Source organism: Poecilia mexicana, unplaced genomic scaffold, assembly GCF_051168715.1.
Source record: "Poecilia mexicana isolate PSO_F unplaced genomic scaffold, ASM5116871v1 scaffold_11, whole genome shotgun sequence".
NCBI classification, from domain to species: domain Eukaryota; kingdom Metazoa; phylum Chordata; class Actinopteri; order Cyprinodontiformes; family Poeciliidae; genus Poecilia; species Poecilia mexicana.
Genome location: NW_028263380.1, coordinates 8,020,565 through 8,040,564, shown reverse-complemented (window position 1 = coordinate 8,040,564; position 20,000 = coordinate 8,020,565). Strand labels below are relative to the sequence as shown.

At 38.3% G+C, this 20,000-nt stretch overlaps 1 pseudogene; it reads left to right on the top strand.

Moving 5' to 3' along the window:
* Window positions 1-294: 294 nt before the first annotated feature.
* On the top strand, window positions 295-10,349 carry LOC148156394 (uncharacterized; annotated as a pseudogene).
* The last annotated feature ends 9,651 nt before the right edge of the window (window positions 10,350-20,000 follow it).

Sequence of the window (20,000 nt, the reverse complement as noted above, 5' to 3'; positions counted from 1 at the left end):
TAATAATGTAAAAGACTCAGGTCTTCTTGTTCTGTTTTGTTAAGGCGTGACTTGGGAGCCATCGTATCCATCCATTAAGACCAATCATTGGATTGCCCAGCAGTGGTATGTTCACATTCTGCTTATTACACGTGAAATTGATGTCTAACTAGCCGGAACTATTACTGCCCCCCCCCCCCACCCCCTTACACAGTAAATTTGAATTTCACTTCTATTTTTGCACAGAATGGTTATAATTAATTCTCGATGTGCGTGGGGAAGGGGGATGGGGGGGGGGGGGGGGAGAAAAACCTTGCTGCTACTTTTTCTTGTATCGGATGTCGATCAAAAATTCTTAGGTTTCCAACGACTTTCCCTGGCTTGGGCATGTTGCAGGGAGTCATTAAGTTTTTGCAGTTAAGATTCTTGCAGCGTGTTGTTGAAATACGTGGAGATGCATTCAGGACCCTCCTGCTTAAATCCAACACTTGTTAAGTCATTTAACTTGTGAGAATTCTTATCTGTCGCCGAGTTATTCTTCCGGAATTGTATATCGTTTCCATGGCAGCAAGAACGCGCCAGGTGGACTGTTTCCCTTCGTGCTCAGAATAGCAACAAAACATACGCTTTTAAAAGAGTAAGATTCCACCACATATATATCTATAAATATTTTTTAAAAAAAGAAGAAAAAAAGATGGTAGAAGATCCTTGGAAACCACTTAGTACCAGCGCACGCTTCAGCGCCCTCGCTCCGTTCCCGCGCCGCACATGGATTCACCCAAACGCGCCCAGAGATGACTTTGATCTGGTCTGTGAAATCATCTGGAGCAGGACCACCCACCTGAAGAGGGGCAAAGGTGAAAGTTCATCACAGCGGCCAGTGGATACGGACAGCGTCTTCTCTGACCACGAGCTGAGTAACGTGTAAGGCAGAATCGAGAACTGCGGAGAGAGGAGAGAGCGCCTCGCAAAAGTATTCACACCCTTGAGGGTCCCCCCCCCACTCACCCACCTGTCCACATTTCGTCTTGCCACGGCGACAAAACTCCGTATTTTCCGGATTTTTGTCGCTGCTCGCTATTTTATGCTCCCTCCGTCATCCCATCGGCTCTGACCGTGCAGTTCACCGGTTCTTGCTAAACAAAAGCAGTCCCACAGCACCATGCACCCACCAACATGTTTCAGTGTGGAGATGGTGTGTCGAGTGTGACGTGCAGGGCTAGAAGCTCAACGTCAGTGTTTCTGACTAAAGCACCTTCTCCTACACATTTACTATGTTTCCTTAGGGGGAAATATATCTAATCTATCCTATCTATACAGGATTCTGTGCCGCTTTCTTTCAGCAGTGGCTTTTGTTTTTCTGGCCTCTCACATAAAAGCACACATAAAAATTATGCTTAATATAGAAGCTTCTAGAGGTAACCAGATGGAATTGTTTGTGCTGGATTTTTTGTTGTTTTTGTTGTTGAATGTGCTAAAGTATAGAAAGTTGAATGATGAAAAAAAGTTCAAGGGGTGTGAATACTTTCTGGATTCTTATTCATGTGTGTTAGCATGCGTGTGCCTACTATAGCTCATAAGTGACTCATTGTAGGCTGACTTGATTTTTTTTTTTCTTTCACAGCATACATTAGGTTTTATATTTCTCTTCAGGGCTTAATAAATCTTCCTAAACGATGCTCTGGCAGCTGCATCATTCTGTTCTTATGGGGTGTTATCATTTCATTTGCTCCTGAGGAAAGTAGTGGGGGCCTCTCAATGGTTCTCACTAACCTTAATTATGGAAATTAATTCCTGTACATCTCAGTAGAGTGTGCGACCTGAGGATAACGTCAAAGTAAATTATTTTGTATTTTATATGCCTTCCTAGGGATTTTGTCTTACTGTTTATGTGAGTTATGTAATAATATAGATGCATCCTCTCAGTCTAGAAGACATGCCCCAATTTTCCCCACAGTGAGACAATAAACGATATTCTATTCTATTCTCAGTACATGCTGTTTAACAGGGTCTATTTAATCATTTATTTGTTTACCAATAATTGAAAATGCCCAAAAAGCATTGCATCAAAACGCATCAAAACTGTTATCTTAATCCAAGGTTGCAACTCCAAATGATGGCAATTGGTTTCTCACGTTCGCATCGGCTCAATTTCAGATTCATACTACCGTAATGATTACCAAAACCCCACAAAAACAAAAAAAAAAAAGATTTTTTTATGTGATGAAAATGCTATCCTCAGGAGTCTTTTTGATTTGTTTGACCTACAGTGCACCTCTAGCAGTCTAGACGACATAGTTGGCTGGTTGGTCAGATACTTGTACAGTAGGAGGTGTGGATGGAAATTAAAGCCTATCTGTGACCTATATCCCATAAGAGTTATCAAAGAATTTCCATATAGAGCCACCGTACAATGTTAATGTACACCATCTGCTCACCAGCCACCTGGACGTTCCATGAGGTCCCCCGTTATCATGAGCATCCCGATCTCACAGGAGCGTCTGTTCTGCATTGACAGCTTGACAGTCAATAGGCTGGTGCCTAAGGAGAAGCCCCATTAAAATGCCATGCTTTGAAAATGATGCCATGCAGCAAATGTTAAAAATGTCGCCGGTGACCTCTAGATTGTCTTTTTTTTTTTTTTCAGTCAGTAATAACAAAGATATTTCACACAGTGACACTTAGAATGCACTCTGTCGTCTAACTGAGATGTAGGTCAAGAATTAACAAAAACCTAAGATAGTAATAATAATACATTTTTTTTAATTATGTAGTATTCGTAAAGAAAACAAAAAGAATTGAATTTGCATGTTCATTTAAGACCCAAGTTAAAATGTTCACTGTAATCCCTGTAATTTCACAAGAAATTACAGGGATTGTCATTATAATAATGTCAATATAATCGCTATACAGAAAACTTCACATTTTCAAGTTGGGTAATTTCGGGAAAGACAAATTAAAACTTCCTTTTCAAATGATAGTTTAGAAATGCACGCCCAGGAAAGAATTGGCCTAATTAGCAATAATTAAATGTGTTCATTTATCACAGTCCCACTCGTGTCTGTGTGTTCGTGTAAAGGACTGAAGAAACAGAGACGTTATTCAGGTGTAAACACGCTGTGCCAGGAGAGCAGCAAGGCATCCACTGACTTTACTCTTCCCTGTCCTTATGTCTTGGACCAGAGGTCAGCAAAGTCCACCCACCATCCAAAGAGTGTTTATATAAGTGTTAGTACTGTACGAATGAGAAATATATATTTTTGAAAGCAACCATACGATTTCAGAATATGGCACTGCATTTGAGATTATTCTATAGGTGGACTGGAAAAGAACAACAACAACAACAAAAAAGAAATCAACAATTTCAGAGGGATTTTTTTTTATATCCGTCCTTTGGCTACACCACTCTATTACTTATGTCAGTGTTTTTCTTTCTGTCTAGTGCTGATGGGAATCAGAAGGAGAAAGATGACCTCCTTCCAGAAACACAGTCTATGGAGGACGACAGGTAATGTGTGAGTCTGCAGTCTTTCTCAGACCATTTAAAAAAAAATAGAAAAGCCATGCAGAAAGCCAGGAATTATTTTAGGTTTGCATGTGATTTTTACATCTATCAAATGTTAAAATCGATGGCATAGAAAATGCTGAACTTTGACGTCTGTAGTTGTTCAGTGCAACAGCTTTACAAAAGGCTGAATTAGTGTCCAAAAATCAATCATTGCAAAAAAAAAAAAAAAAATCAGCAATTATCAAAAGCTTTCGTATCGCTGTCCTCTTGTTTCTTCCCATGAACACACTTGTCCTTAGTCCAAAACTGGAAACAAGAGCATTAAGCCAGTGCTTGTTTTGCATTTATTGTTTAGCTAAAACTAAATAGCTGCTTAGTTTCTTTTTATACTTAGATCCTACATACAATAACCACAATAAACCCCCGACTTCTGTGGTTTTATCTTCCTGTCCAGGAATGATGAGCAGCAGAGGGGGAAAGTTAACTTGGTGTCAAACATGGACTCTGAAGAGGAGAAGAACAACCAAAGCGACTTCACGCTTCCTTGCCCTAACCTTGCAGGTCTCAGGTCCACAAAATATGGAGGAGTTGTAAATATCCAGGGATGATTTTGAAAAAAAAAAAAAATGCACTGACTTGTTTTATCCGACATCAATTTAGAAAATAAAGCGAAAAAACTATTTGGTACATAAAACAATGCGGTCGTTGCAGTTCATAGTTAACGTTTTTTTAAACTGTTTATTGTTTTAGCGATGCGTTAAGTGTTACACCATTGACTTGCAAAGAGAAATCATTTAAATGTTTAAGACAATTTAGCAAAATTATAGAAAATAACATTTTCAGACCAAGTTTTTGTTGTAGCACAACTTGTTTTATGTTCTGTCAATTTATTAATGTGAACATAAACACAAAATCAAGGAAGAGGAAAATGCCCAATTATAGTAGTAATAATAATGGGAGACAGAAAATAACCCTAACCCTATTAATTGCAATCTGTGGTTTAGTGTTGAATATGTATTATTCCAATTAAAATAAATAAATAAATCTTTCACAAATGTAAGCAATCGTTGGTAATGTTTTGATCACTGTAAGCTAAGTCATGAAAAACATTATTTTACCACAGGGGTAAATTATTTCAAGGCTGACAGAAAAACAAATAAGTCGTTTGTTGTATGTTTGATCAATGAAATGGGAACAACATTTTTGGAAAAACTGCTAAATCCATAAATCCCACCAAATTTTGTGGTTCTCGAACACATCCTAATACGGGGCCAAAGTAATGAGGAACTCATCACGGACTAATGAGGAGCTCATTACCTGCTGATGAATTATTTACCACTTCTAGTTTATAGTCTAACTCCGAATGAAACGGTTAGCCAGTCATAAAACGAGGAAGCAACAAGTCAGTGACTGTTTCACCGTCACAGAATGATAATCAAAATCTGTTGTTCACCACTAACTTGTCATAAATCTTAATTATCAGCTCAATGATTTCCGTCGCTAAAGTCAAGTGAGAATTTTGGCATTGAGAGTAACTCAGGATTAGGAAATGCTGAAATAAAGTTATATCCTACAACTAGATCCTCATTAGTTCCTGGCTGACCGTTGAGTTCAGGAACTTTGCTATATCCCAATGCTTAGAATAAAGCGGTTGGGTGGAAATTGTGTAAAAATAAATAAATAAATAAAAATGCAGCCAAATCCTATTAGAAAACAAAAATGTAAGTTTTAAAAAATATTTTTGGTAGCAAGAATGTCCTGGGTTCAAACCCTGACCTTAGGGTCTTGCTGTGAGGAGTCTGCATGTTCTCCGTGTGGATGTTCCCTTTGGGCACTCCAGATTCTTCCCATTGTCCAAAAAAACAAACCTCTTAGATTAGTTGATGTCACTAAATTGTCCTTAGCCGTGTGTGTGTGTGTGTCTGTGTGTGTCTGTGCATGTATGTGTGTGGTTGTCTGCGATGGAGTGGTGACTTGTACAGGGTGTGCCCCGCTTCTCACCCAATGACCGCTGGAGATGGGGACCAGCTCCAGTTAACCCTGCGAGGATAAGAGGGTATAACAATGGAAGAATCATATGTTTTAATTTAACTTATGACTTTAATTATTTTTTTTTTTAATATTTAGTGTTTTTACAGTACATTTATATTCCTTTTCCAGCTATTTGCTGTAATTTAATCCTGTTGCAGAAATTTTGCACTGATTTTTTTTAACACTGTTTGCACTATGACATTTGAAATACAAGCAAACTGAAAACTAAATCTTAAAAAAATCTGTACGAATCTTGCAACATTTATCAAATAAAATGTTGTATACACCAATCAAGATAACTTTGAAATAGTCAAAAGTTCACAAAGCCTAATAATTCCTTCAAATTTAATGCATTTGGATTTTATGCGACAAACCAAACAAAAGTTTTTCATTTCTTGATTTTATTTTTCAAATAAAATCTGAAAAGTGTGCAATTTATATACAATTGGACCAATTTACTGTGATAGTGAATAAAATGTAGTGTGGTCAAATGCCTTCACCCAATCATTAATCATTAATAGATTCACCATGCACAATGTTTAATCTGTTAAATGTAACTATTTCATTAAGGCTCGTAGCACTGAACACCTCGGAGGGATTGCTGTATACCACAATTGTAAACATTTCATTTCGGAAAAAAGTTGTGGCTGAAACCTGATAAACTGTAAAAATATTTAAGAGTTGTGAATACTTTTGGGAGACACTGTACAGTATCTGAAAAAAAAAATCATATTCCTCCTCTTTTTTTTCAGGACTGATGAGGAACAGAAAAAGACAAAGTGTTTGGTTCTGAGAAACCAGCGTGTGAGATAGCACCACACTTAGTTCAGTCTGCATTGCCCCTACGTCTCTGGCTGCATGTTGCCTCCGTGTTGCCGTACCTGCACAGGTGTTGAGCATTTCGGTGGATACGGAGAGAAACCTGGGAATAAATAAGAACAAGACAGCAGAAAAGTTAAGATAAAAGTTGGCAATATTCTAGCAGTTTGCGCTTTTCATTAAAAAGAAGAAAAACTCAGTCCAGTGATTTTTATTATTATTTTAATATCTCTACCATGTCAGGTAAAATGTGCAAAAGAAAATATGAAGAGTGGGTGAAAATTGTGGGTTCCTCAGATTAGCGCTGAACATAAAAAAGAATACAAAAGATCCTACCTCACTTTGTCCTGCGAAAGTACACCGGGATTCACGTCAAAGTGAATGTGATCGAGACAGAAGAAACCTCTGTGACACTAATTCTAGTAACGATGATAATTCTGTCACTCCACTTCGGGTACAAATTTATGCTTCTGATAGCAGGAAAGCTGCTGCAGAGATTGACAGAAACGATGAGGGGGAAAAAAAAAAAAAGAAATCCCAGACCTTTCTGAAAGGAGCTGCTCTGACAGAGAGCACGATTTTCTATTTAACACAAAGACAGACTTTCCTCAGCTACCTCTACCAACAAGGCTGGCATCCCACCCTGTCCCACTGAGCCTTCAGCCTCGAGGAAGGTGCAGAGCCAGTGGGAGATTCCCTTCTCGTTCCACCCACCCCATGCCCCCACTGCCACTTTGGCGAGTGGCACGAGTGCCCCTGTGCCGGCTCCAGTCCAAGGCAAGGAGCTCCACTGACAAACTCCGCAGCCGACACACCGCCGGTGCTACAGAGGGCCTCCGACCTGCTGGCTGACTTTCCGCCTCTTCTGCCCCCCAAGAGAACCCTTTAGCTCTGGGTGAAGTGCGTCACGGGCAATCCCATGGTCCAGAGCCGCAGCAGCAAAAAGAGGTCTTACCCTCTCGCCAAATCATCCCCTAGGCAGTGTGGTTTCCCGCAAGAGAAGAGTGGAAAACGTGCCCCGTGAGGGCTCCTCCATCTGTTCAGGAGATCAAAAATCAGCACTGGGCCTTGAAACATTTGGCTTGGTTAGCCAGCCCAACTCCCCCAGAGTTAGCTGTGAGGAAATGAAGGCCAACAACCAGATGCCTCCTACAGGTAATATATCTGCCATTTGTCTGTCTCATAATAGTATGTATTTATAGTTTATATAGGAATTACATTTTCAGAGATAAAAGAGCAGCATATTATTCATTGTATTGGTTGGGAGATGCGACTCAACTTTGCGGCTCTCTCTTTCCTTTCTGGTTGAGTTTGTGTCCTGCTGCTCTTGTACTGAATACTTTCAAGGTTCCCTTTTAGGTTTTCTGTGTTTGTAATTGCTCTTACAAATGCATGCATTTGTCCACTTGATTTGAAGGCTAGTTACCAAGTGGATCTCTGTCAACCCAGTACACTCCAGGACTCATTGAATGGGCACCGTGGTCACAGTAAACCAAACATTTCATCAGCTTTGTTATACACTTTTAAATGCTAAACGTGTGGTAAACATGACATCAGTCGATAGTGTTCAATTTCTCTCCAACTGATCCTGCAGCCTTTGTACTTCTGCATATTGCACTATTTTTGCCCTAAGCGATTCACAGAAAAACAAAACAAAAGCACATGAACAATACCTTGCTTTAGTGTCCTTTCAAGAAATGCAAACTCTGTACAAGAACAGAAACGCTGAACTCCGCCGACAGGTTGTTGAAACAAAGATGAAAGTTGTCCGAGGTGCGTTAACCGAAAACACACTTTGCTCACTTTGCAGCAAAAATAGTAGTGATGCTAACAAACTTGTACTTCCTGTTGTGGTGGTGAAGAAAGGCAGAAAAAATCCCCAGCTAAAATCAAATCTAGCTAGCTTCTTTAAATACAAGCTAGCTAGCAATGAAGCTAATTAGCTGCTTTGCCACCTAAATAGCAATGCAGCTAGCTGAAATAAAATCTAGCTAGTAAAGCTAGCTAGCTTCTTTAAATAAAAACTAGCTAGCATTGCAGCTATTTAGCTTTTTGCAGGAAGTCAGAAAAGGAGCAATTCAACACTACCACCAGCCACTTCTTGTTTTGTAGGTTTTCTGAGATCAATCCATTGTTTTGTTATGTGTTAATCATGTAGGTAGATAAATTATAATATTCTGTAGGCTTTTTTATGCTACTGACATTAGCAATTCATAACGTAATAAAAAGCAAGGCAGCCATAGGAAATACTACATATATGCTGCTGCTGCATGTATTTGTAGGATGTGAATAGCTACACATCCTACCAATATAAATACTACGTATGCAGTATTTATAGACTTAACTACTAGACTGAGCTTTCTTTCTGGAGAAGTTGTCCTCCTTTATGCTTACAGCCATGCCGGCTTTCATCTGATTTTTCCTTGGTTTTAAATTTTACAACTACTGCGTTTGCTTTGAATTTGGCATGAATATTCATTTCAGAAGTTCTGCATTTTAAATGGGAAGTAGTATGTAGGAGATCTCATCGAATAAATGTTTCACACCGTTACCCAGGTGACGTAGCATTGCGCTTGCTCAACTGCTTAAACATTAAAACTCGAGACTTGATCCAGAGTGTCTTCAAACCCAAAACAGCCCAAGCAAAACTATTTTTCAAAATCAGTCAGTCGGGTTGAGGGGGCAGAGGGCCTTTTGATGCCCGTAATCCCCAACCAGCACCACCCATCTGCCCACGTACACAACCCTGCACATGCAGAACCCTCTGCATCTCACTGTGACTCTGCATTACTGTTGCATCCTCCTGACTTGGATGACTCAGTAAGGAAAAAAAAAAGTTTTCATAATGAGGGGATTATTGTGCAGTGGCAAAGTAAATTACACACCGAGCCTTCCGACCTAACCGCTGGTGCAGAGCAGAGCAGCAGGCATAGATTTAAGAAAAAGAAAAAAAAATCAATTCAAGAACACAGTGATGCTTTTGGTACTCTAGCATCACATTGGACATGCACCTCCTCCTATATATACATATGTACCATCATATTTAACTTTGTTTGATTTCCCTCCTGCTTCTTAACAGGTGTACAACTTTAGCTGAAGGCTGCTCTGCTCTGCCCAATAAATGAGGATTTGATATATACTCCCAACACACCTCCAGCGGTTTACAGTCAGTGCTGATATGATAGAGTTTATTCGCTGATAGTATAGCTCTGTTGACTCAATAGCATTTTGTCGAAGCCCCGGGGGCTAGGTAGGCTGCTGAAAAATTCCCTCGCAGAGGAAACGGAGCACAGCTCTTGTTAAAGCCTGCCCTCTGCATCACACTTAACATGACATAGGTGAGAAAAAAGACAGCATGCATGTGAAATGGCTGAAGCACTAATCCGTAACCCTCCCGCCGGCCCCCTCCCGGCCCCCTTGCTGTGCACATTGCAGTTGCAGGTACAGATGGTGTGGGTGTTAATGCGGGAGAAAGCCAGCCCTTGTAGCTTTCAACACACGGCTGCCATTAACAGAGCCAAAGGTAAGGTTATAGCTCCTACTGTACAAGCAGGTTGCGTCTTTCATGGATATTACGTTTCTTGGTGGATCGCATGAAGAATTTATTATGATCATCAATGGTTGAGTGCGTGTGTTTTTTTTTATTTTTATTTTTTTATTTTGTAATTCCACCTAAGCACAAGACTAGAGAATGCCCCCGTTCCCCTTAGCTCCTCATGTGCATTGCTTAGCAAAAGTTCTTTGTGCAGATTTGTCACGTATCAATTATTCATGTCACTATGAAATTACTGTGGCATGCAAATGTTTGTACACAATGGTCAAATTTCAGTTGTCATGCATATTTAATTGATCTGAAGGCAACTTGATCTCCCAAAAAAGATGTTTGGGTAATGCACTTAAAATTAATGTGTGCTTTGGATCACTTTCTGCTGTGTAATCTGTTTCGTTGGAGTTGGACTGTTCCATTCACTGCGACACTAACGTAAGACACGTCAACACACAAAGGCTGAGCCTGAGAAAACAGGCTTATCGTCTCATAATATTGGTATTTTTTGCATTAAAATGTTAAATAAATGATACACTTTTGGTAACGCTTTATTTGAAGGGGTGTGCATAAGACTGACATGACACTGTCATAAACATGACATAACACCTGTTATGAACACGAAGGAGTCTTTATGAATATTTGACTGCCGTCATGAAGTGTCATACAGTAAATAATGACATTTTTAATGCAAAGTTGACACTTTTAATTGACTTTTTGTGCAAATTTTCACAGAACCTTTTGACCAAATGATGCAAAGTTGACACTTTCAGTGGACGTTTAATGCAATGTTTAGTGCATCTCTTGCAAAAAGCAACTTCTGGTTTCGGAGGCTTGCTGTGATCAGCTCAGAGTGATCAGAAGAAGAAGAAAAAAAAAAAAAACACGCTCAAAGATTTTTGAGTTTGGATGGATGATTCCTCCTGGCTACTTTGGTGAAGATGTGCACACAGAGTATTGGGCCAAGCCAAAAATTTCTGTACAAGCATGTTCCTCCACCCCCACAACCTAAAACACACTGTTAGTCCTGACAACTCTTCTGTTCACCAGGTAGGCTACGAATTACTGCTACATATATGTTTAAACCAAGATATTATAGGAACTATAGTTATAACAAGAAGCATACTAATTAATCATCGAGATGGAGAAAGGGGTAGGGGGGTAAAGAAATAGTAAAGCAAAAGATGTTCTGTTATTAAAAATTAATGTTTGTATAATAGCAACTTTATCAGGTAAAAAAAAAAGAAGATATCTGCACTTTAACTTGTACTGAACATTTTCACATCTGTTTTGATAGCCAGTGAATTGAGGTAATCTTGCATAGGTACTTAAAAACAGCGAAAGGAGCTTGAGGATTAAGCATACAAGCATTGCTGCAAAGTCAATTAAAGAAGGATTTAAAGACGTCACAAACAGCATCCACTCCCAGACTGCAGTGTTTCTTGTTTTTCTATTTGGAAGCATTATTTGTTTTTCCTTTTTTTTTTTTTTATTTCCCAAAACATTTCCATCCTAAGCATGCATTAAGCATGACAAATGTTTAAAACAAATTTGATTCTTGAAGAGGACTCTGTGACCCCCACCTTTGTGGATTCATGAATTCACTTTGGCAACCACTGATGGAAGTTTTTTTTTATTTTTTTATGTTTTTGACTCTATTACACAGCATCGACCAGCAGGATTGTCGCTCATGTTTGTTTTGGTTTAATAGAGGAACAGCAGTGTCCAATGGCACATCAGTTGCCTCAGGCGGGCGTCAAAAATGTGCCAAAATAGTTTTCAATCCAGCTGCGTCTTGTCAGCTTTTTATACCTTTTTTTTTTCATAAAGCACCTACTCTTCTAATAAAAATGCAACACTTTCAACTTGTCTTCCTCTTAACAGATTTATTTATTTATTACTTTCTTTGCACAGTTAAATGTTTCTGATCATCAAACAGACAAAAAAATACTGAATAAATCCAGAAAATTGTTATCATCTTAGGCGGGAAAATCAATTTTCACTATCCTTAACCACCAGGAGAAATAATGAAAGAAATTATTGTTAAGTACATGGATGTAAAATTATATATTCACAAATAAAGCATGAACGCAAGAGGATAGTTGTGTGTAACCCACAATTAGTCAATTAGTCAAGACTTTTATTTTTGCGGGCCCACTTCCTGTTTTGCCCCAAACTGGTCAACAGATTTAAAGCCCCGCCTCCAGTGCACAGTTTGAACAACATCACCTGTTCCACTGTGATTGTGGTTTGGCTGCTGGCGTCTTCCTGACAATTCACCCAAATCTTTGCATCCACTAATTTGATCCTTTGCTGAGTTTGTTTGTGTGATAGCACTATTGCTTTAGCGTGAAATTTTTTTTGCTTGATTGCTCATTGGAGCATTGTTTCATTAGAACTGTTGGTGTTTGTTACCTGGGCAGTCACCGGGGTTGCGACAGCTGATTGCAGTTTAGTACGCCCCACTCTCTTCCCAAAGGTAACCTGATCGCTGATTTTGTGCAAGCTCTGGCACTTTTTGTATTGATATGGAGTTTCAAATGAAATTAATCAAACTGGGATGTAGCTACATTTAAGTTGATATTGTGCAGTATATTTATGTAATTTATTTTTTTCTTTTCCTCACTCTGCTCGAGTATTTGAGTTAATTTTTCTTGATTGATATTTTGAAAGTGAACTTTGTTTTCAACTTTAAATTGATTAGTTTGAAATATGAATGATATTCTTTTTGTTTTACTTTATTTAAATTATGGTCAATTTAACCTAATTGAAATGTTTAGTTTAATTATTAGAAATCCAATAATGGCATTTGAATGTAATATTTATTGCATTTGTATGCTTGTACATGATTGTTTTGATAAAACACTTGATGGGTTTTCTGGCCTTTTAGGTTGGATTTTTATTCATGATGGATCAGATCTTCTTCTGAATCCAAGGATGGTGAGCTAGGAAAACAGACAAGAGCTTTATGATCTTGGAATTGATTTATTTTGAGTTTGTGCATTTGTAATTGGTTTAAACATATATTTGTAATTTTTTTTTTTTTTTTGGGGGGGGGGCTCAAATCACTAATATATTCACTAAAACTGCTGAATCCTGTCTTCATTCTCACCTCAGGCTCCCTAAAAGAACCATCTTCTGATGCTGCTCTTGTAGCCGCAGTTTGCTGCATAGCCCATAACTGTTACATGTGCAATAAGAATACAAAATTCTTATTTTGTATTCTTACTCGAATACTCGTTCAGTTTGTAATACTCGTTCAGTTTGTAATACAAACTGAACGAGTATTACAAACTGATATTTCAGCCAAAACTGTAAAATATTTTAAATTTCCTTAATAAAATCTGATACTTCCAATGTTCTTAGTACATGAAAATTAATAATACACATAGAGTTCAAAGTTTTGCTTCAAAACTTTTCCTCTTTTTTTATTTATTTTTTTAAATTTCAAGGCAGTGAAATCTAGAAAAGATGGTTTTTATATCTGTAAAAAAAAATGACACACAGCAGTTATTGTGGAATACTGAGTATTGATACAAAACATCTTAATTTACAGATTAGTTCATATTAAACTAACATGAGTTAATACATGGCTAATACTAAGACAAACCTTTGCGAGCTATTTTATCTTTGGAGAAAACTGTTCCCTCCACTTCCCTGTTACACAAAGCTAAGCAGCTGCTGGCTCTCTGGAATAATGCTGACCCCCTCAGAAAAGAAGTTTGAAGTCGCTGTTTGGAGGGAAGAGTTCAGTATCTTAAAACTTTTCTATTTTCAGCCGCAAGCTCTCCTTCGTAGGGCGACGCGTGAAACTCAAATCTGTGCAGGATCACAATTCTCTGCTAGTCAAACTGACGAAGGTGTTGATGTAGCGCAGATGGTTTTTAGTTTTGATCTTAATTTTGCCTAAAGTTTTAGATTATAAGGATATATATATATTTTTTAGTCGCATTTACTTTTTTCTTACCGCCTTTTGTTATCTCCCCTCCCCTTTGCAGCTCAGACCTATTGAAATTTCGTCTGCACTCTACAGCAGTGACTGGCAGCGAGGCTTACTGCACTCTGAGGCTTTGCCCCGTTGGCCTCATCGCTTCCCAACCAGCGGGATAATTACAGAGGCTGCAAACACTTTCCCCCTGAGTGTGTGTGCGTGCGTGTGTGTGTGTGTGTGTGGATGTGGCAAAACAGGAGATTCTTAGTGTCAGCAGATAAATAAGATGCAAAGACACAAGCTGGGAAACGAAAAAGAATAAAATAGGTGAAGGTGATGCAGCGAGACATAAGAGTTTTATTTTTGCCAGCCAAACGGCTAATGCTGAAATGTGAGTAAATGCTTATAGGAGTGTGAAAAAGTTATGAGAGCTTTTTCAGACACTGTGGTGTTTGAAAATCCTCTTCTCAGACGTTAGGCGAGTCCTGTTTCATTTTTTCTTCTGGCACTAAATGCCTCTAAAATATTTTTCCATTAAAAAAAAAAAATGCTCAAACAAAACAAATAAGGAGGAGCTACATGGCTTATGTTCAGGGCGTTGGTGTTTGGGTGACAATAAGCTGTGAAAGGAGATTTTTTTTTTTTTTTTCTGAAAACACAGAGGTTACTCACTTAAGTGAATGTAAAGATGACCTGATTCTACTCTCCCCTTTCTGCAGCTGCATTGTGTCTATATCACCACACAACAAGCATTCAAATTACAGATACAACCTTTATTGAAGACAAAACCAATGAGCCGAAACCTGTGATTGTATTTGAGCAAAAGAAAAACAGAGCAACAAAACTAACAATCCAAAACATTTCACTCTTGGCAGAAGAGGGAATAAAAGCGCCTTGCCAAATCCTTTGGTTTAGCCGTCTGTGATCGATGTGCTGTTGAAAACGTAGGACTGTCAGAAACGAGGCACATTTGGAGGGATGTGAGAGGAGGTTTGGCAGGGATAAGGATTGCGTATTTGAGCCCGTGTGCCCCGCAGCTTGTACGAATGTGTGAGTGGCACAGAAGCAGACCAAAGTTTTCCCCTCTTGTGTTCCTTCTTTGTTCTTCCAGCTAATAAGCCTGTCTCCAAGCTGTTGCTTGGCTACACTTTTCTGCTTCCACTATCCAGCAGGTGGCCGTTTTTCTGTCTAAGTCCATCTTTTGAGAATGATTGATCTATATATATCTATATATATCTATATATATCTATATATATATATATGTGCGCGCGCGTGTGCTTCAAACATTTCATGAGACTGTGAACACATTCATACCACTTGCAGCGTTTTGATTACATTTTGACACAGTACATCCACAAGCTACATGTTATTGGAATTTTATGTGATGGATCAAAAAAGTAGCGCATTTTTCTGATGTTTATGAAAAATTTATTTTTTTAAATTTCCAAATTGAGGATCTTTAAAAAATTTTTAGTTATTTCTTTTTTGTACAATTAAAAATCTAAAAAAAGCTGCTGTATGTTCAATCGTCCCCTTTACTCTAATATGCCTAAGTGAAGTAAACTCTGGTGCAACCAAATAGGATAAATCTACTAAACAAGTGACCCAAATTTGTCAGGGAGAAAGTTGTACGATAAATTATTAACATGTTAAAATGGACCTAGTAAAAATCCGGACTTAAATCTAACTTGGAATTTGTGGCAAGACATGAAAACTGATCAGTTCATGAGGTGCTGTTTAATTTCATTCAGCTTTTTGAAGTTTCTAGATGGAAAGTTGGTGGAAACATGCTGTTACGTATAATGGTCTGCCACACTTTTTAGATTTTTTTTTTTTTTAGATTACTAGTCACTTTTTAGAATCCCAAAAAATGCGGAAGAATTCAAGGTAAACAGGAAAAGAAACGGTCTTTATTTTCACTCAAATTCAGGTTTAACTGACGGAAACCCTTCGATCTGATCGTGTTTATTAAATCGGTATTCAATATTAAGTTTAACACAAAGTAATTCCATTTTAGCGTTGGCAGATGTCACCTATTGTAACGATGACATGTCCAAACATGTTGGACTGAAGGCTCCTTCTGCAGTTTTGTCCATCCCATCAGAGGCATGTGGTTTCTGCCGCTGTGAAGTTCTCCGACAAAACCATTAAGGCAAGGCGGCAACAAAACGTAACCAGGCAACAAAAAAGGGACTTCGATGTTTTCGTGATATGTACTGTAAGGGAATGTACATCAAAGCCTGTAAAGAATATGGCTTCCCCTACAGTGGCTGCTTTCATGGGGGTGGAAAAACCAGCTGGTGCAGAGGAGGCCTAATAGTCAGAGAAATTCATCCGTAGGATTCTGAACATAGACGGTTTGCACCAACCAGACCTGCTATGAAAAACATACAACTTCTGAGAGAGGCTATATGGTAAAAGTTAAAGATTATTTCATCATTATGAGAGTCATTTTCACTCCACAGGCGCTCTCAGACATTATGTAAAGGAGATGTAGTTGTTTAAAAATGTTGAGCCGAAGACAAAAATTAGGTTTTTTTTGGCTTTTAGAGATTTTTGCAACAGCCCACCAACACCCACATTCTGGCATTTTTAAAATGCACAAACATGGAGGGTGGGTGCGGTGACTGAGCGCCTGGCACCACGAGACATATTTTCCTTCATCCAAAACGCAAATGACAAAGAAGTCTTATTGTTATGATGGGAATTTGGTTTTACGTCAGGATGGATTGACTCTAATTCTGGACTCCTGCTCCAATTAGTGAAGTTGATCATTTCGGTTTGAATGCTATGAATAAATGCAATGTTAAACGGCAACCAGTCGGCTTTAAACTATGTTGTTTTTGGAACATTTTTGGTCAAACATGAAGCAGTACGTGCAACATGGATTGTGTATCATGTAATGAATACAACGACTATACAGTGGAGCACATTCTTTATAAATATTTCATTGAAAACGGCAGCCAGGAGCATGTCCAGTAGCGTCCAGGTATTTCAGCTCACCAAGCAGCATTTGATTTGGTATATTTAAGCTACGCTCAACGTAAAAACCTGTGAATGTTGAACCATGAATCGGATGGAGTCCACTCAATATGATGACAATGAATGAGATCATCCTTCACTGTTCATAGCATAGAATTAATATATTAATTATATTTGCAAAAATGATCAACGTTGTTGGCACTTATCTCCTTTTGCGATTCAATTTAAATCTAAAGATAAATCTAAATCCAACTCTTACTCTGCATTAAACTAAAATAATTAAAAACAAACCCTCTGAAATAAATATAACGGCAAAGTGTAATTTCACTATCTATTTAATTATATTTAGATTAGGTTGCTGCATAGAGTATTAAAACTACCCCACCTTTGTCCTAACAACATAAACTCAGCTGTTGGTTTAAAGAAGAATCCCAGAAGTCATTGTTTGTGCCCTGAAGATGACATGCAGTTACACATTAAGTGATATCAATCCACATATTTCGATTAATGATCTATCGCACCATATTTTTCTGTATGCTTGAAAATGACTTCCTCTGATAAATCTGAGGATTTGCAATAACATGTTTTTTTTTTTGTTTTTTTTTTAACTATCATGTATATACACCATATGGTTAACACAATATAATGTCATATTTTTTTTCACATTTAACAACACATAATCAGATAAATCCACCAGCATAAGTAAAGATGCATGAAACTCAAATCATGGGAGGGATTTTTGTTCTTTTTTTTTTCCACTAGTGGGTTATTAGAAGTGCTGGTTCACACACTCTGTCTTTTTTGGATTAATATTATTACGGAACCGGCAGAATCTTTGTCTAACTGTCTTCATTCAGTTTAATTGGGGCTGCTGCTGTGTTCACCTAATATTATACCACAGCTTTTTTTTAATGTTCGCAGTCTAATTTTAATTTTCGTCATTTCGTAGTTGACTTGTCTTAACTTGTTGCAAGGAGCTGCTGAGTAAATTACCTGGATATAAAGTTATATACCATATATTTTTTTTTTCTTCGAAGAACATAAACCTCATAGAAAATGTACTGACATTAGTTTGTGGATGTTTCATAAGTTGCAGTTTTGGAATCTGTTATATATTAAATTATGACCCATATGTGGAAAGGACGACACATTACTGTTTAGAGTGTGTCCGTTTTTTATAATACAAAAATACTCGCACTCATTCCAGTGAGTTTCAAAAAAACATATATTGCAGACTCTCTCTCCTTAAGCCCTTTCCATTATCCCAGTGAACAGATATTGGTCTTTATTAGTCTCCCCCCCCACCCCTGCTGCTAATAAGGGAAATCTAGTAATGTGATCTGAGTGGAGATCACAGCACGTCTTCCTCAAACTGTTTATTTTATATTTAACTTGACATTAATCTGTTAAAACCTTCAGGCACTATAGGATTTCTCTTATTTTGCAGGTTAAATATTTTGTTACTTTTCAGAAAGAGCTTTCCACAACATTTTTTTTGTTTTACCAACGTCAGCATTTTAGGACTGAGCAGTTGGGAACTTTACTGAGCTTGTCCTTATATTAATAGGTCAAGGCTAGTTAATGTGATACTGCCTATCTGAAAAATAAATAAATAAATAAATACCCCAGCTCCACAGCTCACTGACACTTTCTTGGCTCTCGGCCTGGTCAAACATTGACTAATTCCTCCATATCTCCAGACATGTATTATTATTTTTTTAATCTTTTTTTTCTTTCTTACTTCAACTTTTACTTTTTGGTGAACTGTTTATATCTAGCCATTATTTTTGTTGAATGCTCTCCAGTCCATATGGGTTTTAGAGGGACCTGTCCTTAAAGGTTCAGACGTCGTTTACCAAAGATTGGCCTATAATCTTTTAGAATGATGCAAAATGGAGGATGTTTTGGACTGAAAAGCTCTATATGTGTGTTACTATCTGTGTGTTGTTGGGCTAAAACTTGCCTCACGCCGTATAATTGAATACGGGGGTTAAAAAAAGCCTTTTATTTGTTCATGTGTCACCTTGATGGATTCCCCTCATAAGACAAGTACAATCAGGGATCGTTCTTCAATTTTGCTCCCACTCTTCACCCTTCTTCTTCGTCTACTTTTTTTTTTTTTCCCCCTTCCTCGAAGACGAGAGCTTAGTCTTCTTCCTCTACACGTTCTCTTTGTTTGGTGTCGCAGTGCATTTCATGCTGCCACATGTCGTTTCTGGTTTGTTCTAATTGAGAAGGAGGTGAACGATCCTCAGTAAAAACTCGTGGAAAATCGGAAAGCTGTGGAAGAACGAGCTTTTCTTTTTTTTCTCCTGCTTTGTGTCGTTCCTAGCACGTAATCGTAAACTTTTAAGTCAAAGCATAAACCTCGGAAACACATTAGTATGAAAGGGCTTTTCATTGGCTTTCGTGTATCTCAGTCTTCCTCTCAGTTTTGAATGGAAGAGAAAGGCAGATATGAGGGGCCGTTTAGGACAAAATTTACGTTTTGTCTCTCACACACTACCAAAAACTCTCGCACACTCAAAAAAATTACGTTTTGTCTCTCACACACTACCAAAAACTCTCGCATACTCCAAAAAAATAGCCTCGCACACTCAAAAAAATTACGTTTTGTCTCTCACACACTACCAAAAACTCTCGCATACTCCAAAAAAATAGCCTCGCACACTCAAAAAAATTACGTTTTGTCTCTCACACACAAACGTTAACTTTCTCGCTCACACACACTACTATCAGCTCGCTCACATACACTGTACTAACAGCTCGCACATTCACAAACGTTAACTTCTCGCACACACACTATCAGCTCGCTCACATACACTGTACTAACAGCTCGCACATTCACAAACGTTAACTTCTCGCACACACACTATCAGCTCGCTCACATACACTGTACTAACAGCTCGCACATTCACAAACGTTAACTTCTCGCACACACACTATCAGCTCGCTCACATACACTGTACTAACAGCTCGCACATTCACAAACATTAACTTTCTCGCTCACATACACACAAACGTTAACTTTCTCGCTCACATACACTACTAACAGCTCGCACACACACACAGACGTTTATCTCTCACATACACAAGACTAAAGTTGAACACACACACACACAGTACTAAGACTCGTTTTTTGAATGTGTGAGAGCGAGACTCTTTTTGAATGTGTGAGAGTTGTCACGGAAGAGGCGGGGCATAAT